Raw genomic sequence first — 25458 nt, forward strand, 5'->3', positions numbered from 1 at the left:
GTATCGATTGCTAACATTCCCTGCTAACAAGAAGGATCCACAAAAATTGTTGTAGAGCAGAGCTCTGTTGTTCAGGGTTTCAGCCTGCCACCCAAACCTTATTGCTGCTACTACTACTATTACTACTATTTTATTTCAACAGTAACTCAGGGGTCAGCAGGGGGCTGGTCCACTGTCCCTCAGAACTTGTGGGGGGCCGGAGTATATTTTGGAGGGGGGGAAATGAATGAATTCCTATGCCCCACAAATAACCCAGAGTGCATTTTAAATAAAAGCACACATTCTACTCATGTAAAAACACCATGTTGTTGTTGTTGTTTAGTCGTTTAGTCGTGTCCGACTCTTCGTGACCCCATGGACCAGAGCACGCCAGGCACTCCTGTCTTCCACTGCCTCCCACATTTTGATCAGACTCATGCTGGTAGCTTTGAGAACACTGTCCAACCATCTCGTCCTCTGTCATCCCCTTCTCCTTGTGCCCTCTATCTTTCCCAACATCAGGGTCTTTTCCAGGGAGTCTTCTCTTCTCATGAGGTGGCCAAAGTATTGGAACCTCAGCTTCACGATCTATCCTTCCAGTGAGAACCTCAGGGCTGATTTCCTTAAGAATTGAGAGGTTTGATCTTCTTGCAGTCCATGGGGCTCTCAAGAATCTCTTCCAGCATCATAATTCGAAAGCACCAATTCTCCAGCGATCAGCCTTCTTTATGGTCCAGCTCTAACTTCCATACATAGGCAGGCCCTACAAATAACCCAGAGATGCATTTTAAATAAAAGGACACATTCTACTCATGTAAAAACACGCTGATTCCCAGACCATCTGCGGGCCGGATTTAGAAGACGATTGGGCCAGATCTGGCCTCTGGGCCTTGGTTTGTCTACCCGTGATTTTCAGGATCAAGCTGCTATTCAAGCTACAGTCATACCTCATGTTACGTTTGCTTCAGCTTGAGCGTTTTCAGGTTGCATCCCACAGCGACCCGGAAGTACCGGAAAGGGTTACTTCCAGGTTTCGCTGCTTGCGCATGCTCAGATGCGCAAAATGACATCACGTGCATGTGCAGAAGCAGCAAATTGGGACACGCACAGACGCGCAGATGCGGATTGCGTTCCTTTCAGGTTGCGAACGGGCCTCTGGAATGGATCCCATTCGCAACCAGAGGTACCACTGTACTGCCCTATGGCACATTGAAAAATGCTCCCAGGATGCAGATAGTATTTTTTGGCAAGCATAAGACAGTGAGAAGAATGGAAGATGTGGCAATGTTAAGAATTGTCATGGACACAAACCCTGTCTTCTCGCTTTGCCACTAATTGCTGAATCTTCTTAAAGATTGCTTAAAGAAGCAATGATGTCATTGATCATTTGCAAAAGCCATGGGAAGTAGTACAGACAGGTACTTGGATCAATACAAAAAGATTCTTAATGAGAATGAAGGCTAGTGCTTGTTCATTCAAGATTTAACAGAAATGCTCTCTTCAGTGACACCTAAGCCAGGGGTGGGGGTGGGGGAGGCGTCTGTTTCTTATAAACTCCCAGATAGTGGCAGACTGCTGATCTTTAACACTATAGCAAGCTGATTTTAAAAGCAGGGTTTGGATGTTCACTTTGCAACCTCCAACGCATCGACAGGATCGCCACACACCCAGATTTAAAAATAGCAACAATACCCAAGACTGATGTACTTCAAAAGAGTTCATGCAGATTTTTCTTTTTCTCTTTTTATTTTTCTCTTTTTCTCTTTTTATTTTTTTAAAAATCACATTTTGGCAAGCTGCTTTAACCAGCCAGCCCTTCCTATAAGAATATGCTAATATGTAATTAAACTGCACACCCATCATGCCATATGGTACATTTGAAACATAAAAAACACAGTGCTCCATTATTTGAGTAGGGTTCTTGCAGGGGGAGGGGGATTAAAAGACAGAGGCAACCCTAGGGAAAAGGGATAGGTTTTCTGTCCACCCACACTTTACATATCTGCTTTTCGCATTAGACATTGTTATCTTTTTTATAAGACCTGACAGCTTTAGGTTAATGGGCCTTAATTTTCTGGCCGTTGTCGACTACCATACATAACAAATAACAGTCCCTTTGATTCCCGTTTTCTTTTAATTTAACCATAATTAAAGGACTAGATAATTAAGATATTGATGTTCTCTTCAAAATCTGCAGATATTTGCTTTGACCGGATAAGTATGTCAGTTGCATGCAGATTTAGGTTATGCATCGGTCCAGTTCCCACTGGAGCCGAGGGAGGGGGGAGAGTCTTGCCATTGATTTCAACAGCCCGGCGCCTTTCTACATTCTCACTCTCCACGAGTTTCCAACACAATATTAATATGCAAGTCAGGATATAGAAGAGAGATGCTGGACTCAAAAAGAGAACTTGGCAGTTAGGGCTTTAATTACCCAGTGGCACGTGGACGATATTGGACCAAGAATGCAGATGCAGATGAAAATAAAAAGACGAGTTTCTCGCTGTAATTATTCTTGATGGACTGATTGTGTGGCCATAATTGGAATTAAACTGGCATTTCATTTTGGCAAGTAGAAACCAGAATAAGTTGTGCTGTGGCTTTAAAAACCATTACCCCTGTTACAGGGTAGCCATTTTTTGCATGTGATACAGCCCCAAAAGCAGAATGATTGATGGGCTCCATCCAACACCAGGCAGATAACCACTTCCATTTTAAATAAACCCCACATAATCAATTACTCATTTTTCGTGTCTGTGTGTGTGTGTGTGTGTGTGTGTGTGTGAGAGAGAGAGAGAGAGAGAGAGAGAGAGAGATGTGCTTGTTCTTTCTTCCTCTATTCAAATAACCTTCCTGCCGTAAGAATTGTAATCCCATAGAATTCAAAATATGATGCAAAAGAACAAATAAAAGAAGCAATAAAATACAACTAAAAATCAATATGAACGTTTAATGTTCATATTGTCTTCAACCGCAAATCCACAGACATGCTCCAGCCCACCTGAATGATGGGGTTGCTGAGGGAATGGTTCAGTCATTATAATCATATAAATTAAAGTATCCTTTAGTAACTGGGTAACCATATCTTCTCAAAGCAGCTGTTAAAAGCACATTTTTATTTAAAGAGGGAAGAGATGCTAAAATGGCAAACTCTTAGGAATACCGAAGAATTAACTTTTTCAGGTGGTTCTCATCTCCCCTCCTCCCTATATCTTCTAGGATCTTGAGGTTAAAGTCTTTAATTTTCCTCCTTCTTCTTAAGAGACTCTTCTCTGATAAGATGCAAATGCAAGTAATTCTGAGAGAAATACTAATATGGCTAGTCTAGAGTTTGAGCAAGGAATATACAGCTTGAATGGAAGATATTGGGACAGTGGCACTGGGATCTTTAAAAATGAGATAAAAGATTGTCCATATGGAAATGTTGACTAGACTGCAAATTGCCCTCTTGAAGCTGCTTTGCCCTAATGCAAGTGGCTACCTGGGATTTTGTTACACATATTTGCATACAATGAGTCATTCTGCCCACAGAAGGAAACAGAGGTGTGTTGCCAGCAGGCAGAATTAGGAATGAAAGCTTCAGGAGTGGCCAGGCCTTCAGAGCCAGTCCAACATATTTTGTTGCCTGAGGCTGAACTCCACTCAGAGCATCCCAGACACCGCTCCCTCCCTGTCAAGGTACATAAACCAAAGCCAAGGTGTGTCAAATTACATTGACACCTAAGAGGTGGGATATCCCACAGGGACCTCTCCCCTCTGTGGCAGTAACAAGAACAACAACAACATGATACTCCAAATCAGCTGCCTGGAGGTGGTTTCCTCATTCTACCTAATGATAGGGTCGGCTTTGGAGGTCTGATAGAAGTAGTATATTATAAGATTGTATAATTTTACAATAATAACAAATAGGGATGCATTGCAGTGATCAGTGCAGATCTCTGTGAGTTGCCTTTCAGCTGGATCTCCTGCTTTCTGTGAATGGGCAAATGATTTGCAGTGCTCCAATATCCTCTTTCAGAGTGACCCAAGTTCTGTTTTCCTTGAAGTTCCGTTGTGTGTAACATAACTTGCACACCAGTGTCTTGGAGCTGAAGAACCTTGTGTTTCAGCTGTTCCTAAATGCTTTGCTTTCATGCTGATTGGGCACAATGCTGGATTTACATATAAGCTAAACAAGCTATAGCTTAGGGCCCCACTCTCTTGGGGGCCCCCAAAAAAATTAAAGGGGAAAAAACTGGATATACATTTCCAAAATATAAGATAAAAAACAAATAAAATAAAACCTACATACAGCAACAGTGTTTTGTGTTGTGTAGGCTACTATGATGTAAGTCATGGGCCCCGCCTGCTAGCCTGCTCCCTAAAATATCCCTGGTTTGTTCATTTCTATATATAGGGTGCCTACATTCTGCATGGACTGGTTGCATGGCAACATGTGCAAATGACTTTAGATACCTAATTGGTCCATAAATTACCATATAGCATATATTCCACACAAAGAACAGCGACAATTTGTTGTTGACAAAGGACAGCTGGACATATAAAGGGCCCCATTACCTTCAGTAGCTTAGGGCCTCATCAAACCTAAATCCGGCCCTGATTAGGTGGCACTAGGATACTGGAAAGAGGGATTCTGCTGCAGAAATAGTAACCGGTATTGGACCCCTTGCAACTCCAGATCATGACACTACTAGTCCCAAGGGCTACATAGAGAGGTCTGTATTTGTCCCCAGACCCAGACCTGAGATTCCCCACACCTGCCAACATTTAGTCCCTGACTTCAGGCTGGAGAATGCACCCTCCAGACTTTGCTATGGCCACCAGGTTATCCTCAGCCATCATGTTATCAAGTGCAGGTACTTTGTCACGTTCCCAACAGTATATGGGCAATATAGATTATCATCATCATCATTATTATTTTGCACATTCAACAGGAAATTCTAGGTTTGAAATTATTTGCTTTTCATCTTCCTGGTGAGTGTATGGTTATATTTGTAGCAATTAAAAAAATGTAGGCCCCTTTGGGAAGTGCTACAGTAATTATTTCATTGATGATTCAAAGAACATTTTCCTCTGCACTAGCAGTTGATAAATTGCTCATATTCATTTGACATTCGCAGCTCCCCAACCCCCGTTTAATTACATAATAATTGAAATATCTGCCTGATCTCTTTGTAGCCCTGTGCCCATTCCTTTCACAATGGAGCATATCAACACTGCGAAATCAGTGAGCCTCCAGGAAGAAGCAAGCCAACTGAAGTATTTGCATTCTATATTCTTTCTGAATTAGCAGTCAGAAAAGGAGGGTGGAGCATGCAGGTGTTTATAGCAGTGGTCAGTTATAAATCAATGCAAATAGCATCAGCCAACTCTCTTAACAGTGTCATCCTACCTTTTCTACTTTGAATAAGACTCAGTAAGGGCTTGTCCACACTTCACCTTGCCGTGTGCCTAGAAAGCATTATTCTGAGTGGCTTTCTCTATTGTCCCACTAGTTTCCCAGGGAAAACCCGCTCTTTATCTCTAAATCAGAGCAAACATCATTCTGGAGAAAACCCAAATTCCTGTTTGCTCCTATAGAGTGCTAAAGAGCAGTACAGTGGTACCTCGGGTTACATACGCTTCAGGTTACAGACTCCGCTAACCCAGAAATATTACCTCGGGTTAAGAACTTTGCTTCCGGATGAGAACAGAAATCGTGCTCCGGCGGCGCAGCAGCAGTGGGAGGCCCCATTAGCTAAAATGTTACCTCAGGTTAAGAACAGTTTCAGGTTAAGAACAGACCTCTGGAACGAATTAAGTACTTAACCTGAGATACCACTGTATTCCTTAGAGATAAACAACAGGAAGTGTGACTAAGCCCTTAATTTAATAGAGTTTACTCCTTGGTCATTGTATATAGCAGGTGCAACTAACTTTGCCTCCAAAAGATTTCGGGTGCCCCCAAGGCCTTACCAATTTTGAATATAGCAATAGCTGTAGCAGGAGAAAGAAAAGTAAAGCAGACACAGGTGTTGTGGCAGAGAGATGAAAAGCACAGTGCTCAGATGGGGATGTATATCATTCTCTCCCTAGATTGGGTTGGGAATAGAGCAACAATTCTTGCAATAAGCTACCTGAACCAGTGGGGAGTGACAGACAGAATGACAACCTGTTCTTCCTCTTCACTGATTCCTTCTCTTCTAATAAGTACTTGTTGGTAAAGTTTATCACTTCCTTTCAGTCTATACTTCCTGATTATGATCCAAGTTCAGCCAGTATCAGTATGTGTCAGCGTATGCTAGCAGTGTTAACTTATTGGCTCCATCTTGGGAACAGCCCTGAGATCTTAGGATGTCCTGGTTTTGAGATAGAAACTTATTTGGTCACCCTGTGTGATAACCTCTGTTGGGAGAGACAGGAGAAGTGTGTCCTCCTTAATACTCCACAGTCTCTCAGTGGCTTTTGATACCGTTGACCATGGTATCCTTCTGGAGTGACTGTCTGAGTTAGGGGTGAGTGGCACTGCTTTGTGGTGGTTCCGGTCCTACTTGGATGGTCATGTCCAGAAGATGATGCTCTTTGGCCTTGTGTGGCCTTCAGTGTGGGGTTCCTCAGGATTCAGTTTTATCCCCCCTGCTGTTTAACATCTACATGAAACTACTGAGTGGAGCAGCCTTTCTCAACCTGTGGGTCCCCAGTTGTTGTTGAACTACAACTCCCATCACCCCTAGCTAGCAAGGCCAGAGCTCAGGGATGAAGGGAGTTGTAGTCCAACAACATCTGGGGACCCACTCCACTGGAGTGGAGTTATCCAGAGTTCTGGAGTATGTTGTTAGCAATATACAGATGACACACAGCTCTACTTCTCCTTTACATCTGCAAGCGTGGCAGCGGATGTGTTGGACCGTTGTCTTGCCTTGGTAATGGACCGGATGAGAGCCAAAAAACTGAAGTTCAATCCAGACAAGACTGAGGTTCTGTTTGTGGGCAGTTCCCATGGGATGGATGGGAAGCTGCCTGCTCTTGATGGGGGTTACAGTCCCTCAGAAGGAGCAGGTACACAGCTTGAGAGTATTTCTGGATCTGTTCTCACAACCAATCAAGGCCATGGCAGTTATGGGAAAAGTGAGCCACCTTCTGCCATCCAGCCATATCACCCACTGGTGATGCATATATATCCTATGCCATACATTGTATGCAGCTAACCTGAGAGCCAGTGTGGTGTAGTGGTTAAGAGCGGTAGTCTCGTAATCTGGGGAACCGGGTTCGCGTCTCCGCTCCTCCACATGCAGCTGCTGGGTGACCTTGGGCCAGTCACACTTCTCTGAAGTCTCTCAGCCCCACTCACCTCACAGAGTGTTTGTTGTGGGGGAGGAAGGGAAAGGAGAATGTTAGCCGCTTTGAGACTCCTTAAAGGGAGTGAAAGGCGGGATATCAAATCCAAACTCTTCTTCTTCTTCTTCTGCAAATACCACCAAGTGTGGGCTAGTGGCGGCAACCGTGAAAAGCTATCCGTCGTGTGATTCTCTCTCTCTGTGTGTGTGTGTGTGTGTGTGTGTGTGTTTGTTTGTGGAGTGATGTTGGGGGAGATGTCTGTCCATTTGAAGGCTAGTTAGTGAAGACTGGGCTTTGCCTATCGCTGTCCCCATCTGAACCAGCCATGTGAGAAGGTCCCAAATTGCAACAAAACTGAGCTAGAATCCTTGCAAGCAGATAATTGTGGGATTCAGCCCCGTTGGCTTTGATGAAGCAACCCGGCCACTATCCAGCTTATTCAACTTAACTGGCTGTCAGGTTAGGCTGTTCAGATCACAAATCAGACCAAAATTATCTGTAAGGGTTGGAGAATTTTGCTTCCTCCCCCCGCCCCCTTGCAATGCAGCGTTTAGTATAGAGGAGGACTTTGGCTTAACTTGGCATTAACGACTTAATTAGGAGTTTACCCAGGTATGAAATGTCTAGAAATTGGCATTGATTAAAACATTAAAATGCTAAAGCCTGAGTGCAAACAGGGTGGGCATGAGCCGAAATATAGGCATAAAGAAATGCATGGAAATGTGTGCAGCTTGCCTCCTCCGTTTCCTTTTGGGACTGGTGGTAAACCATAATTCTAAAATAATATGACAAGGTCAAGAGTGCCTGGGTGTAGTTTCTTCCAATCCCATTACGTTGTTTCTGGCCCCCAAAGGTTTAAATTTCATTGATGTAGCTGAGGAATAGATATCCTCATTAACTGAATGGGGCGGCTAGTTTTTATACCAGCTGAAGCTTCTCTACAGAATGGAGCTGCTCTGTCCTAAATTTAGGAAAATTAGAATACATTTTGGTTAGATCCATACCACACAATAAAAGTATATCCAACACAAAGTTAAAGAGCATGACTACCCACCCACCCCCAAAAAAGGAATCCTGGGAAGTGTAGTTCCCCCCCTCACAGAGCTACAATTCCCAACACCTTTAATGAACTACAGTTCCCAGGGTTCTTTGGGGGAAGTCATGCATTTTCAATGTGCACAGAATGTATGGTGTGGATGTGCCCTAGGTTCAATACAAGTGAAAACTGTTTCTTCCTTCTCCCACTCATCAGAAAAAATGAACATTTTGAATAAATGTTTGTTTTTTTAAAAAAAAAATAAAAAATGAACTCAAGGCTCACATCTAATAGAAACCTTTGCTAACGCTTTCGCTTCCAAGGAGACAAAACATGGGTTATGTACATTTTAGTATACAAGTACATTAGAACTCCTGCTTAGGTAACTATCATTTTTCCTCCCATATTTATGCATTAGGAAGGCACCAGCAGACTTTGAATTATGGATAGGTTGGATCCAAACCAGGAGTAAGCACCTTTAAATTCAACAGGAGTTGAATTTAGGCTTGGGCTGTAAGTCGTGGCTTAGTCCCATTGAAAGCAATAGAACTTAGGTTTGATTAACTTGTTGCATTGGTTTCAATGGGACTAAAGCATGAATAACTCAACGTGATAGCCATTGCCCTGCAAGACTAGAGTAAAGAGGATTTCATTCTGACATTTAAACACACACACACACACACACACACACACAGAGAGAGAGAGATTATTGTAATGCTTATCATCTATACAATGGATGCTTGCTTTGCGAACGTGATCCGTGTGGGAGGCGCGTTCGCAACCCGCAGCATTCGCAACCCACAGTGGCGCGTCTGTGCATGCGTGGGTTGCGATTCAGCGCTTCTGCGCATGCGCAACTGCTGAAACCCGGAAGTAATCCGTTCCAGTATTTCCGGGTTTCGGCACGTCCGTATCCCCCCAAAAAACGCAACCTGAAGCGTCTGTAACATGAGGTATGACTGTATTGCTTAGAGTAATTCACATACATTCACAAGACCCTTTGCAACAGCCCTGTAAGGTAGATTACTGTTTACACCCTCAAATTGCAGATGGAGAAGAACTGAGGTGAACAGTCACCTAGTAAGCTCTTAGATCTAAAAGCAGCTTTTTGCCAACTTGCCAACTCACACTCTTAATCACTACATCAGTTCTCTAGATACCCACCAAATAGAGCGTGTAGCCAAGTGCAAGCTTCCCCACCAGTTTTTCCTTGGTTTATCATGTCTTTCTGTCTGTCAAGTGTTGCTTCTGTCCACTGCCCATCCACACCCTTACCTAGTTGCCTTCTTCTGCTCTTCCCTTCAGTCATGTTCAGTTGTAGCCCATCTCTATAACAAGCCAGTGATGTTAACACAGTGGCTTCCACCCAAATATAAGTTAATATAAGGAATTCCATGAAAGGAAAGCTCCCTATCTTCCACCCCATCAGCCCAATAGATCCCATCACACATTGTTCATGAGGAGCCCACAATGCTTCTGAGTGGCTTCATGGAAGTCACAAGAGGAGGAAAGGAATAGGAAACTTTCCCTCTGTGAACTTTCTTACATTATCTTGGTAAACTTGCCAAGGTATGAAAAATGACCTAGAGAAGAATGGGTCTTTGCATAGTGAACAACAGTTGTTGTTTTTCCAAGCCTTGAAGAATGAGTTCAAGGCTGATTTAGATTTGCTATGTTATGAGAAGAACTAGGCAAGAGATGATGTTAAGGGTGGATGAAGGAGTATTTTAAAATATAGTAAGTGATGCTCAGGGAATGGGGGAAATTAGTTTGGCATCTTATGGCAAAGAGGTGCCATAACATACCATGAATGCCTCCCTTGTTCTCTTCTAATGCCAATGGTGCCCACTTGAGAGTTGCCATGCAAAATTCCCATTTTGGCTTTAACAGATCAGGAAGAACTGAAGAAAACGATATGCATGATGGCCTTATGTGAACAATAAAAGAAAAGAAGGGTTCTCTACACTAGAGAATAGATTAACAATATGCTCCCATTTAGAATTTCAATTTTTTATATGAGCACTGAACTTTGTATCATTTCACCACAAGACTATTTTTTGCTCTGTTCTTAAAATACATATAACAGTTACAGGAGCAACAGAGTTGTCAGGGTATTAAATTTAGAGAGGCACAGAAGAGCCTCTACATAAAAATGTTTGGTGGGGGGCAGCTTTAAACTCTGGATCTTTAGAGAGATGGCTTCATAAAGGTATACAGAACAGTTAATTACAGATCCATGCAAAACTGTTCCAAAGATCTCTGTTACACCGTTGCAGCTGCCAAGAGAAATGATTGATCATTGTGTTGCACAGCTTCATAATAAAGCTAAATCATGTGAATTTAAGGAGTTTACTGACTCAAGAGTGACTGGATTATTTCTGGGATGACTGATGGCCAAAATCAAGTTGACACTGCAATGATCACACAGAATATGTGTAGGGCTGATGTCTTCAGGAGTATATAATCACTGGAAGATTTAAAGGACACAGCAGTCAGAAACTGAGACAACTTTATTTGCTCTCTCCAACAATATCAGAGCAGGCCAGTCACAGGAAACGCCTGATTCCACCCATGTACATCTAAGCCCAGTGATCGTGACTAAGCTATATAATGGCACTATCCTCATAATCATATGTACAGCAAAGAGGCTATTCAGTGGGATTTGCTTCTGAATAAATAACATACTTAGACTCAGGCACTGCATTACTAATTGTAGACAAAATTTGCTGTCTTGAATTCTTAACCTAAGACATCAAGTACTTGGGACTCCACATGGAAAAAGATTTGTCGTGCCTGAAGGGTGTTGCTCTCAGAAAAACTGGAATGTTGCATGAACATTAACAAACTTCTCATCTCTACTTTCTCTCTCTTGTTCATTTGTTCCTTGGTTGCATGTATTTTCAAACATTCATCAGTTTAAACATTTATTTATTTATTTTTAAATTGTCCAGTAGCACCTTAGAGACCAACTGTTTGTTCTTGGTATAAGCTTTTGTGTGCATGCACACTTCTTCAGATACCTTCCACATTCACTTAAATGCATGCACATGAAAGCTTATACCAAGAACAAACTTAGTTGGTCTCTAAGGTGCTACTGGACAATTTTTTAATTTTTTTATATGTTTCGACTGCATCAGACCAACATGGCTACCTACCTGAATATATTCATCAGTTTATTTCACTTTAAGCAGAATATAGAAGAACCTGATGCAAGTGAGGAGAAGACTAAGAAAGCAACAGGAACTTAGCTGGACTTAGTTTTGGGTAAACATGCATTGATTTCCACTGTTGAGTACCTTGGAGCTGCCAGATAGTCTTCTTCATGCAGATGGATATCTGTCATGTAGAAAAGAGCAAATACTTGTTTCTTGCTACCTCAGAGAACCAGACTAAATGCAATGGACTTAGATTTCTGGAGGATTGACCTTCAAAAGAAACTTCCACTAGTTTCAGAAGAAGGTTTTTTTTTCATTTCCCCCTAATTCTCTCATTTCCCCCCCAATTTAAGGATTTTCAGTTTTGTTTTTGTTTTAAGTGAATGTGTAACGATCTCATCTGCATTTTTCCAGGATCACCACATGTCTAAATACAACCACTTCAAATATATTTGACAATAATAACCACTGGACTTCTGGAGTTAAAACAGCTTGTCTCCCCATAATGATTTTAAATGACAGAGCTTACCTGGCAGAAGGTGAATTCTGAGAAACAACATGTGGAAACATACTGTAGTCTCATTCATTCATACATACACACACACCAACTTTTCACAAATAGACACAAGGTAGAATTTCTTTTAGCCCTATGTGAAATGGAAATTAAAGAATGGAATGTTACACTGCCAATTATCACCAGTTTTGTGCTGGATCCCCTTTTAATCAAAATAGTAAATGAATTGATTGTAAGCTCGCTCCTGCACTAACAGAAATTGTAAGGGGAAATATTATGTGCACTTTGCAAGCCAATGTTGATATGTACACCACTTATTCTAAAGTGGATATTTTCTTTTCTAAGATTGCAAAGCACACACACACAGTTTGAAGCTTGTTTTACGCTATTGCACATTTACTTTTCTGTCCTGAAATCTATGATACTTTCCTGTAAACGGATTTATGTTTGGAGCACCAGTCAATTAATTGTCTGGCTTTTTAACCTAGCAATCAATGAAATGGGCAATTAAAGCAAATAGTACAGTATCTTGACACAAATGATATTTTCAGGATATGTGATGAAGACAGCAGTTGCTCTTGACTAATTAACACAGACAAATCATTAATTGTTTGGCAAATCATCTTAATGGCATTACCCATTCAAGAGATTCACATCAGTAGTTTAAAACCAATGGCGTTTTCTTGGGAGATTGTGCGGGGACGGACGAACAGACAGGAGTCAATTCATGTTTGATCATAACTTTCCATTCCTTAATTCTCCATTCAAGAATTAATCAATTAGTCTTCACAGTAATATTATTCAAACTCTCTGCCACAGCAAGCATCCATTCAGTCAGTTAGCCAGTCAGTCATCAAGCGCTATACTTGTAAGGATCATATATGCAATACAACTCTACTAGATTTTTTGACTATCAAGGTTTGCATAAGATGACATTTAAGAATTATTGGGGGATTGGGGCGAGTATTCCTAGCCCAGTAAATCAATAGTATCTTAATGATAAACATCATGGTGCATATGATGAAGCTAATACCCACTGAAATGAACTCACAAGGCCAGTGAAATAATACATTGGATAATACAATATCTGTAATGCATATTTCTAAAAAAAGTCTTCTGGTACCTTAAGGACTAGCAATTTTATTAAGGTATAAGCTTTTGTGGTCCAGAATCCATCAATGTTAATTTTCAATTTATACAGAACAGTTTTCTTCATCAGAATACTAAAGAAAAATGGAGACCAAAAAGAACAGAAATAGATGCTGCTAATATGGATTAATGAAGCTTCTTTCCAAATAACTTTTCCAGGATCCTAGTAAAGATGACATTCCAATGAGCGTCATACAGACTGAAGATTGATAATTAAGGCCTCCTACTCAGAGACCTCAGAATATCGTGCTAATGGAATGAACAGCTGAGGTACTTATCCTCCATGCGCCATACAGCACATTCCTATCCATGTCTACTCAGAAGTAAGCCCCACTGAGCTCAGTAGGACAAGAGTAAAGGATTCTCCCAGGAAAGAGTAAAGAACTGCAGGTTCAGAGCATTTTTAAAAACCCACTGAAGGGTGGGTGGTCTCACTTCCTTATGAACATCGATTTCAATAGGTAACTTCCTTATGAACATTGTTAAGGCGGGTGGGGGGGGGGGAGGAAGATCCTTTTCAATGCCAGTGTACATTTAAACACTACAAACGACACGGAAGTGGGTTCATTGTACAGGTGTAACTTAGACAGCATCTTAAAAAGCAGAGACATCACCTTGCCAACAAAGGTCCGTATAGTAAAAGCTATGGTTTCCCAGTAGTGATGTATGGAAGTGAGAGCTGGACAATAAAGAAGGCTGATCGCCGAAGAATTGATGCTTTTGAATTATGGTGCTGGAGGAGACTCTCGAGAGTCCCATGGACTGCAAGAAGATCAAACCTATCTATTCTGAAGGAAATCAGCCCTGAGTGCTCACTGGAAGGACAGATCCTAAAGCTGAGGCTCCAATACTTTGGCCACCTCATGAGAAGAGAAGTCTCCCTGGAAAAGACCCTGATGTTGGGAAAGATGGAGGGCACAAGGAGAAGGGGATGACAGAGGACGAGATGGTTGGAAGCTACTAACATGAGTTTAACCAAACTGCGGGTGGCAGTGGAAGACAGGAGTGCCTGGCGTGCTCTAGTCCATGGGGTCACGAAGAGTCGGACGACTAAACGACTAAACAACTGTGCAAAGAAACTTAAATTGCTGATTTATCAAGCACATTCTTAAAATAATACTAACGAACTTATTCTGGATAAACTCCAGTGCATAAGATCGAGCTTGAAGCCGAAGTGTTTAGTGCGGGGTGCGAGGAGCGAATTTACTTAAGAGAAAACCTTGTAAACGCTCGGGCTATGTAGAATGCAAGAGAACGGAAGACTACAGTAGATGCAAAGGTGAACGGAGCTCCTGTAACTTTAATTGTAGCGTCTCAGGGGGGAATTCCAGCAGGAGCGGTTTTCCTTGCCTGTGGGTGCAGAGATCCACTTGCCCAAAGTCTCTACGGCTGCACAGCTATTAAAGGTACAGGGGTCCCGTCCTCCTTTGCCCAGGTCATCTACTTTGCTATCCTTAATGCGTATATTATATTTCAAATGGGGGCAGTGGTGATAAAAAGGCTTCTCTTAATATGCTGCTGTAACCTGGATGAGAAACCTCGGATGGCATCCAACACAAGACCTACTCAGAATAGGCCCATTTAAGTTACCGGACATGATTCAGGTTCATTAATTTCAATGGGTCTACTCTGAGTAGGACTTAGTTGAATACAACCGTTTTTCTTTGGACTAGGCTCCACTGAAATAATTTGGTTCTATTTCAAAGAGCATGTTTAGGTGCCACTTGGAAATCAGTCAATTGGAACTTATTCCTCAAAAGCTTATGGATCGGGGAAGATTTTGGCTGGTTGTTGTTTTACATAAAAAGCTTATGTCAGAGACTCTTTCCTTCGCCTTTGTTGTTAGATCCTATATTCTTAACGACACGCATTTTCCCTGGAAGTAATTAAAAGCAGCAGCAGCAGCAGCTATGTCTCTTACCCTCGGCACATGTTCTGGTGGACCGGGTGCCCCTGTTATTGTGTACAAGTCTGCTTAACCATATTCTGAAGTCTCTGGTAGCGAAATCATTTACATATTGTTAAAAGCTATCCTCAATAGGTTCTCCAAAGTTCAAACCTCTTTCTGTAACATCCAATCATATAAACAGCTGTCCATAGCCAAATCGGAAAGCTCCTAGAGAGCGTCTGAAATACACAGTGCAGCTTTGCAGTTCCTGGTGTGGTTGGTTTCTGCAGGGTCCTCCACGCCAGTACCTGAAAAGGAAGCCCTACAGAAACCGTTCCCAGTCTCGCCGAAGTGACATTGATGGAGACTCCTCTCCTAACATCCCTGGAAGTGTTATAGCTTCTAAAACATCTCCTAAGGAACAACTTTATTTTTGTTCACCCTTCTTTGAAGACTGTTTTAAATGTGATGATGATTGATGTTCTTGTTTTCATTATTATTATTATTATTATTATTATTATTATTCAGCATCAGCCTTGCCACTGCGCAGAATCTGTCAGCCAATGCCCAGTGCTGACTGTCCCTGTTCCAGGTTTCCCTGCCTGTCTGTCCCAAGGGACACCAATTAAAGACACTAATTGGACAGCGATACATCAAAGTCGCTTCTGAGACGGAGCCCTTGGAGCTTCAGGAGTCCGTCTCATTAGGCTTTTTTGGTTGATGCAAACAACACCGACACAGCACTGCCATGTAAAGCAGCTTCGTGGGAGTGGGGTGGAAAGGGCGCTAGGCGGAATTAGATGCTGGAGGAGGCTGCCCCTTGTCTCCACCCGAGTCCTGCTTCAAATACCTTCGACATCTCTTACCTAAGCAATTAGACCGTCTCCGCATTCCGGAGTTTCCCAGCCCAGTGAAACATCTCATTCAGATTAATGTGGGATGGAGCAGCAGCTGAAGGCCTCCCTGTTCTTCTAACCAGGGATGGGTCCTCCAGATTTTGCTGGACTAATTCCCATCATGCAGTCCGTTGGCCACACTGGCTGGGGCTGATAGGAGGTGGAGTCCAAAAACATCTGGAGGGCCGCAGGTTCTACGTCCTTTTGCTAACGTCTAATCACATTCACTTGAAGAAAGTTCAGCGAAAGGGGAACCTGTCATAGAATCATAGAATCATAGAGTTGGAAGAGACCACAAGGGCCATCGAGTCCAACCCCCTGCCAGTAGTGCAATCAGATTTTTTCAGACTCTGGACTTGAGGGTGGTGGTGGTGCATTTGATAAGACAGCTTTCCTCCATATGGCGGATCCTCCTGCTGCTCATTCTGTTCAGTGGGTCCTTGGACTTTTGACCGAAAGTCCTGCCCTGAGTGCATCGCTACAGCCCATGCTTGAGCACTCCGAGTTTTTAACCATGAACACTTTCCTGAGACATGCATATACAAACTCAAGCATGCACACGAAAGCTAATACCCAGAACAAACTTAGTTGGGCTCTAAGGTGCTACTGGACTATATATATAATTACTTATATATTTAAGTATATATATATATTTATATATATATATATACACACATATATTTAAGTATATGTGTGTGTGTGTGTGTGTGTGTATATATATATATATATATATATTTAAGTATATGTGTGTGTAAAATATATGTATATGTATAAATATATACATATATTTAAGTATATGTGTGTGTGTGTGTGTGTGTGTGTGTATATATATATATATATATATATATATATATATATGCTTTCGTAGATTTTCACGGGTACAGGAATGCAGGTTTTGGTGTCCTCGGGTGTCTTCCCGTGTAAAAGTTGGGGTGTCTAGGCGACGTTTCGACGAGGTCTCACTCGTCATCTTCAGGCTGGTGCTTTCGGCTTCTTGTTACTGGAACAGAGCAGGATCTCAGTGTTTGAGTTCCTATAAATACTGTTGAGGAGGTGTGGTGTATAGCCTCCAATGTTCTGGGCAGAGAGGAGGTTCCCAGGCTAGTGTGCCTTTTCTTCTTTTGTTCCTTAATTACTTGAGGGATATCTTGAGTGATTTCTTGAGTGATTTCCTGAATCCCACTTAGGTGGGTCATTAGGTGTGGATTAGTTGCTAAAGCCTTCGTGTCTTGAACTCTTGAACTTTGTGAAGAGTTTTTCTGAGAAGATGGCTGTACTGCACTTGGTTGTGCTCTGGCTTGGCTTCGTGTATAGGGGCGAGCTGTGGTTTTGTGGCCTGTGCCAGCCAGATCTGTGTAGGGATTGCAGGGGGGTGCAGCATCCGGAGGTGCCACCCTGGTTTGGCTACTGGATGGTGTCTGTAATTTATCTGTGGAGAGGGTCTGGGTTTGGGTCTGGTGTGGTTGATTGGTGATGGCGTTCTGTGTGCCTCTGGATCTGGTGTCAGATTTTGTGGGGAGGGCTAATTTCCAGATGTCTGGCAAGCGGGATGTGTCGTCACGCTTGTTCATGTTGTGAGGGTGTTTCTCTATCTCGATGGCTTCCATGATTATTCTCTTGTGGTGATGTTCCATGTTAAAGAGCAATTTGGAATCTGCAAAATTAATTTCGTGTCCTGTTTCTTTCATGTGTTGGAAAAGAGAGGAAGTTTTTTCTTCTTTTTTGACGGCATTCTTGTGTTCTGCGATCCGTGCATTTATTCGTCTGTTTGTTTGTCCAATGTACGTGGCTGGGCAGACTTTGCAGGGTATTTCATAGACCCCTTGGTTTTCCAACTGAATTTTATCCTTGGGGTTTCTGAGGATATTGGCTATTTTTTGGTTGGTGCAAAAGGCTGTTTTGATATTGTGTTTATGGAGGATTTTGCTAATTTTATCTGTAGTGCCCTTGATATAAGGAAGGAGGGCTATGCCATTGTTTTCTTCTGTGTCTTGGTTTTTGGGGGGTGTTTCTTTTTGGATTAGCTTCGTAACCCTGTTTTGCTGGTATCCATTGGCAATTAACACATTTGAGAGATTCTGTAACTCAGTTGTCAAGTGGTCTTCGTCAGCCAGGCGTTTGGTTCTGGAGATGAGAGTCTTGGCTACGGAGTTTATTTGTGCAGGGTGGTGGTGTGATTGTGCATGTAAGTAGCGGTTGGTGTGTGTTTTTTTCCGGTAGATAGTGTGTCCTAGGGAGCCATCAGGTTTTTTGTAGATTAGGACGTCAAGGAAGGGAAGTTGGTTGTTGGCTTCTATTTCCATAGTGAATTGTATTTTGGGGTGTAGGCTGTTGAGATGTGTGAGGAAGCTATCCAGTTTTTCCTTCCCGTGTGGCCAAATTACAAAGGTGTCGTCAACATATCTGAGCCAAAGTTTGGGTTTGTGTTCTGACTTGTCTAAAGCATTGGTTTCAAAGTGTTCCATGTACAGGTTAGCGATGACCGGTGAGAGGGGTGATCCCATAGGTGCTCCTTCTATCTGTTTGTATCTTTGTCCATTGTGGATGAAGTACGTGTTGGTTAGGCAGTGGTTGGTCAGGTCCAAGATGTATTCGGGGGGATTGTATTTGTTTTGAATGGCTGTCAAGGCTTCATTAATGGGCACTTGTGTGAAGAGAGATACAACATCGAAGCTCACAAGTAGGTCATTGGGTTGTAGGTTTTGCTTCTTTATTGTTTCTATGAACTGGAAGGAGTTTGGAACGTGTGAAGAGATGGATTCTGCATAGGGCTGAAGTTGCTTGGCGAGAAATTTAGCGAGATTTTGTAGAGGTGAGCCTATGGAGCTGACTATTGGTCTGAGTGGTGTTCCTTCTTTGTGTATCTTGGGGAGGCCGTAGAGTTTGGGGCATCTGGATGATTTTTCTCTGGGGATGATTCTTAGCTGGATTTCTTCACTGATAGGAGAGGCTTTTATTTTGGATTTGGTGGTTTTTTCCAGATAGGTGGTGGGATCTGTTTTTATAGGTTGGTAGGTAGGGTCTTGGAGTAGATTTGATAGTTTTGCTTGGTAGTCCGATGTGTTCATCACAACAGTGGCATTACCTTTGTCTGCTGGGAGAATGATTATGTTGTTGTCTTTCCTCAGGTTGGTGAGTGCTTTCTGTTCTTCTTTGTGTAAATTGCTTCTGGGTGGTTTGCTGGAGCAGAGGATGTTGGTGACTTCAAGTCTGATTTTATTGGCTTCATCTGGATTGATTTTGGTTAGGCTAGCTTCGACTCCACATATGATGTTTTCCGTGGGGATGCGTCTCGGGGCGACTGCAAAGTTGAAACCTTTGGAGAGTACTTTGGTTTCAGTTGAGGTGAGGATCCTGTCTGATATGTTATGTACTGTTTGTTTCATGGGTTGTTGTGGAGGGTGGCTGGGCTTCTGGCGTTTCTCTAGTTTGTGGAGTTTGTTGGTGTGTGTGTCTGTCTTGTGTGAGGTCTCCGTTTCAGCTCTCCAGACGGCTAGTTGTTTGCATTTGTCCCAGAGTGCAGGGTGGATTTTGTTACAGAGTTTGAGGTGAAGAGTGAGTAGATCTTTGTTGGTTTGGTTTAGTAGGTATCTTTTCTTGTGTAGTTCGTTTCTGATTAGAGATAGTTCAGTTCGTTTCAGGATCCTTTCGGTAGCTGGGGTTTTAGAGTGGAATTTAAGTTGGAAGCATGTGGGAATTAAGTTGTTGTCTCGGCAGTTGCGTAGGAACAAGAGATCACATAAGATGGTGGCTCTTCGGATTTCTAGTTTCTCGTAGGTTCTTGTCAGCTGGAAGGTTTCCTCCCCGTAGAGGTGAGATATTTGCTTTCGTAGATTTTCACGGGTACAGGAATGCAGGTTTTGGTGTCCTCGGGTGTCTTCCCGTGTAAAAGTTGGGGTGTCTAGGCGACGTTTCGACGAGGTCTCACTCGTCATCTTCAGGCTGGTGCTTTCGGCTTCTTGTTACTGGAACAGAGCAGGATCTCAGTGTTTGAGTTCCTATAAATACTGTTGAGGAGGTGTGGTGTATAGCCTCCAATGTTCTGGGCAGAGAGGAGGTTCCCAGGCTAGTGTGCCTTTTCTTCTTTTGTTCCTTAATTACTTGAGGGATATCTTGAGTGATTTCTTGAGTGATTTCCTGAATCCCACTTAGGTGGGTCATTAGGTGTGGATTAGTTGCTAAAGCCTTCGTGTCTTGAACTCTTGAACTTTGTGAAGAGTTTTTCTGAGAAGATGGCTGTACTGCACTTGGTTGTGCTCTGGCTTGGCTTCGTGTATAGGGGCGAGCTGTGGTTTTGTGGCCTGTGCCAGCCAGATCTGTGTAGGGATTGCAGGGGGGTGCAGCATCCGGAGGTGCCACCCTGGTTTGGCTACTGGATGGTGTCTGTAATTTATCTGTGGAGAGGGTCTGGGTTTGGGTCTGGTGTGGTTGATTGGTGATGGCGTTCTGTGTGCCTCTGGATCTGGTGTCAGATTTTGTGGGGAGGGCTAATTTCCAGATGTCTGGCAAGCGGGATGTGTCGTCACGCTTGTTCATGTTGTGAGGGTGTTTCTCTATCTCGATGGCTTCCATGATTATTCTCTTGTGGTGATGTTCCATGTTAAAGAGCAATTTGGAATCTGCAAAATTAATTTCGTGTCCTGTTTCTTTCATGTGTTGGAAAAGAGAGGAAGTTTTTTCTTCTTTTTTGACGGCATTCTTGTGTTCTGCGATCCGTGCATTTATTCGTCTGTTTGTTTGTCCAATGTACGTGGCTGGGCAGACTTTGCAGGGTATTTCATAGACCCCTTGGTTTTCCAACTGAATTTTATCCTTGGGGTTTCTGAGGATATTGGCTATTTTTTGGTTGGTGCAAAAGGCTGTTTTGATATTGTGTTTATGGAGGATTTTGCTAATTTTATCTGTAGTGCCCTTGATATAAGGAAATTAGCCCTCCCCACAAAATCTGACACCAGATCCAGAGGCACACAGAACGCCATCACCAATCAACCACACCAGACCCAAACCCAGACCCTCTCCACAGATAAATTACAGACACCATCCAGTAGCCAAACCAGGGTGGCACCTCCGGATGCTGCACCCCCCTGCAATCCCTACACAGATCTGGCTGGCACAGGCCACAAAACCACAGCTCGCCCCTATACACGAAGCCAAGCCAGAGCACAACCAAGTGCAGTACAGCCATCTTCTCAGAAAAACTCTTCACAAAGTTCAAGAGTTCAAGACACGAAGGCTTTAGCAACTAATCCACACCTAATGACCCACCTAAGTGGGATTCAGGAAATCACTCAAGAAATCACTCAAGATATCCCTCAAGTAATTAAGGAACAAAAGAAGAAAAGGCACACTAGCCTGGGAACCTCCTCTCTGCCCAGAACATTGGAGGCTATACACCACACCTCCTCAACAGTATTTATAGGAACTCAAACACTGAGATCCTGCTCTGTTCCAGTAACAAGAAGCCGAAAGCACCAGCCTGAAGATGACGAGTGAGACCTCGTCGAAACGTCGCCTAGACACCCCAACTTTTACACGGGAAGACACCCGAGGACACCAAAACCTGCATATATATATATATATATACTGGGAACTGTAGTTTGGCCCTCACAGAGCTACGGTTCCCAGTACCTTTAAACTACAATTCCCAGGATTCTTTTTATGAAGTTATTTGCATTAAAAACGCGTGGTGTGGATGGGACCACAGTGGTTAAGCATTTGCTTTACGTCTCCACGTTAAGTCCCAGGCATTTCCAAGTAGCGTTGAGAGAGACCCTGGAGGGCTGCTGCCGATCCGTGTAGACATCACTGAACTAGAGAAACCAATAGCCTGATTTAGTATGAAGCATGTCGCTGTGTTCCTGTGGACTATTACTTCCAAGCAAACGGGTGCCAATCACTTTAAATGCATCCGCGTCTGTTCAAATGGACTGTGTGTTGAGCTGTCTCCTTGGGCGTCTCAAAGCGTCCAATCGTTTACTGCTCATGAAGGCATTTGTGCTTCGTTTTGAAAACGCTTCCCATTTGGTAATTGTTCCTGTTAACCGTGTCTACCATTTTAATTTTACTCTTTTTTTTTTTTTTAGACCAGCCTTCCGTTCCTCTATAAATAATCTGGATGAAGATGCAAAGGGATATGACTTTCACAAGATTGGACAATTGATTAAATCTGTGACCTGCAATTGCGAATAATCTTGAAAGGCTATTTAAACAGATGAAGGCCTAAATTGTCTCGCTTGTATCTGAATTAATTTCTCATTCATCATCATTATGGAGTGATTGCTCTATTCGGGCGCCTCATCCTGCTGGAACGAAGCTGGATTTAAATGAGATTGTAACGCAATTTAAATGCTCTCCGGCTTTAACGAGGCCAATCGAGCAGCTGCAATAAATACAAATATTTTTCTAAACAGCCTTGTTTTAAATAATTGCTTACTGCTTTCATGTTATATTTTAAGTGGCAATCTCGTTCTCTCCGAGCACAACAGCCTCATCCCCGCCCCCTCTCCTTGCTCTAAAGGGGCCCGAGGGTTTGCTTTATGGCCAGAGAGATCCGTCTGGTGACTACAGAGTTTTTTGTTTTGTTTTGTTTTAAAGTTCGATGCAGGCAGATATATAAGTTCTTTCTGGAGCTAGCAGGGGAGGGGGATGCGGAAGGGTAGATCGCCAGGCAACCATACCCTGTCATCGTCATCCGAAAGGGTTAAACCGATCCAAACTCGGATGGAGTTGATTCATGTACTGGATATAGGAGCAGATGGCAACGGGGGTGGGGGTTCATTTTAGAGAGTGCTGGGTGGGTTGGCACCTCTTTTGACCAGAAATTGGCTGGGATACAGGGCCATTGATTTCAATAGAACACACATCCGAGTAACACCTCGATGCCTTTAGTTGCGCCACCGCTCTGTTTAGCAGCTCCTTTTACAATACGATCTAAGGCCCCATCCAGGCAGAATGCTAGAATTATGACTTGGAAGGGACCCAAAGGGTCATCTAGTCCCATCTCTTGCAATGCAGCTAGGACTGGGAAATGCCCTTATTTGAAACCCTCAAAAGCCACTGCCCGTCAATGTAGATCAAAGTTTCCCAAAATTGGGTCTTTAGCTGTTTTCGGACTACAATTCCCATCATCCCTGACCACTGGCCCTGCTAGCTAGGGATGATGGGAGTTGTAGTCCAAAAACAACTGGCGACACAAATTTGAGAAACCCTGATGTAGACCATACTGATTTAGATGGATCAATTGTCTGATTCAGTATCAGGCAGCTTCCTATGTTTTTAAGCCCATTCAACCAAAAGGCATAAACGCCCTTTGGGCATTTGGGGTGGAATGGAGAGAGATAGGTACACTGGGGATGTGGCCAAGGCGTCCTGCCTTTGCACCAACTACTACTTGAGACTGTCCTCCTTGAATTTCTTTAGCCTTTCGGGCAGCCCCAGATCTTACAGCAGGAAACTCCATCTGTTACTCATGTGTTGTAAGAACGAGTAGCTAGGCCGATGGTCTGACTCACTCTAAGGCAGGTTCCTATGCTTTAAAGTCAATGGAGCTTAAAGGTAAAGGGACCCCTAACCGTTAGGTCCAGTCGTAACCGACTCTGGGGTTGAGGCGCTCATCCCGCTTTATTGGCCGAGGGAGCCAACCTACAGCTTCCGGGTCATGCGGCCAGCATGACTAAGCCGCTTCTGGCTTACTCATCATTAGCGTAAATAGTCGACCTAGGATCATCTCTAGTCATGCAGATGACGCTGACATCATCACTAACCATTGGCCATTCTGTCTGGGGGCTGGTGGAGAGCGTTCGGCAACATCTGCAGGGCCACAGCTTAGCCAAGCCTAGTGCAGAATGTGAGTCTTATCAATGACCCAGTAGGTTTGTACAGAGCCCAACCATTGGTCCACTTGGCTCACTAATGCCTACTTCTGACTGCCAGTGGCTCTTCGAGGTCCTTCAGAGCCCACGAGAGATTCTCCAAGATTGAATTTGGGAAGCAAGGTCTACCACTATGTTATTGTCCTTCACACAACATCGTGTAGGTATAGGTCAATTTGATACCTTTTAAGGAGGAAATCACAGGAGTCGTTGTGGACTCCCTCCTGCATCGGAGGCCTGATGCATCTATGAGCACGAGCAGGGAGAGTGTTAGCTCTCCCGTCCTCCTAGTGGGCATCGCATGGACATCTGGTTGACCACTGTGAGAACAGGATGCTGGACTCTTTTAATGTTCATATGAAGGTTATGGCACAATTCTACACATGTTCACTATGTTCAAGGAGGCTTGTTGCCCGTTAAGTGTGCTTAGGAAGGCAGGCTTAGTAAGTTTCATTGAAAGCAGCGGGGTTGACTTCCGAGAAAGTACCCTTATCCGAGGGTTAGGGGCCGACGTAAGAGACCTCTCAGTTGGTCCCTTCCACTATACTGCCCACAGGGCGACTTTGCACTCTCACCAAACACTCAGGCAAACAAACTTACGTATTTTCTCTTAAACCTTCTGAAGCTCAGCAACACTCATAGTTAAAGAAGGTTGGCTGGAAAAATCTTCCACTTTATCTTGCTTTTTGCTCCGCCCCCATGCGTGTCAATGAGAACCCCACTGAAAGAATTCCCGGTGGGTTTTGAGGTCCCCCTTCCCCCCATTTATTTGTGCTTTACTTGGGAAAGTCAGGAAAACTCACTGGTTTCAATAGGTCCCACTTGCGGGGCCACCGCTCCGAGACATTATTCGAAAACGGGCTCCTCTACTTGAAATCAGTGGGGTCTTCTTCCTTGCGTTTTAGAACCAGTCTTGAAATCAATCCTTTTAAGATGCTTAACTGGGTTTCGCGTTGCGCTGTAAAGAGAGACACTGTGTATGTGTGTATTTGCTTGAGCAATTTACATTACATATACCTATAGAAGTTTCCTTATACCAGTTGAGGACATTTGTTCAACCAATAGTTAACAAATGGGCATTTAGCCCATGATTACCTATGATCACATTCACACCATACCTTTAAAGCTTCTCTCCAAGGGTCCTGGAAGCTGTTGTTTATTCCCACGAAACTAATATTCCTAGCACCCTTAACAAACTACAGTTCCCAAGATTCTTTGGGGAAAGGCATGTGATTGACATGTTGCTATGTGACTAGGTCTACTCCTCTAACAGCCAGTGGCTCTCTGCAATCTTCTGCCACCTTCTCTTTTAACAGGAGGCACCAGAGACTAAGCTTGGAAACTTCTGAGTGAAAAGCATGTGCGCTAACCACTGAGCCTTTAAGTCGTTTTCTCCCAGTGATCTGATTAACGAATTTGTCCACCGGACCCAAGATTTGCTGTTTTATGCTAAGGACCTTCGCCTCTAGCTGTTAAGGGCGCGCACACACAGAGAAAAGCTCCTAACTGCAGTTCTCGCGGTTACGCAAATATAAATGTAAATCGACGCTTTGGATCAGAAATTCAAGACCGAAAGGATGTTTGAGCTCCCTAGAAAGTGAACTGGCGGGACAGTGGTTGGGGTACAAATTAAGGTGTGTATGTGAGAGGCTG

Source organism: Podarcis tiliguerta, assembly GCF_965153285.1.
Source record: "Podarcis tiliguerta genome assembly, chromosome: 12".
NCBI classification, from domain to species: Eukaryota; Metazoa; Chordata; class Lepidosauria; order Squamata; family Lacertidae; genus Podarcis; species Podarcis tiliguerta.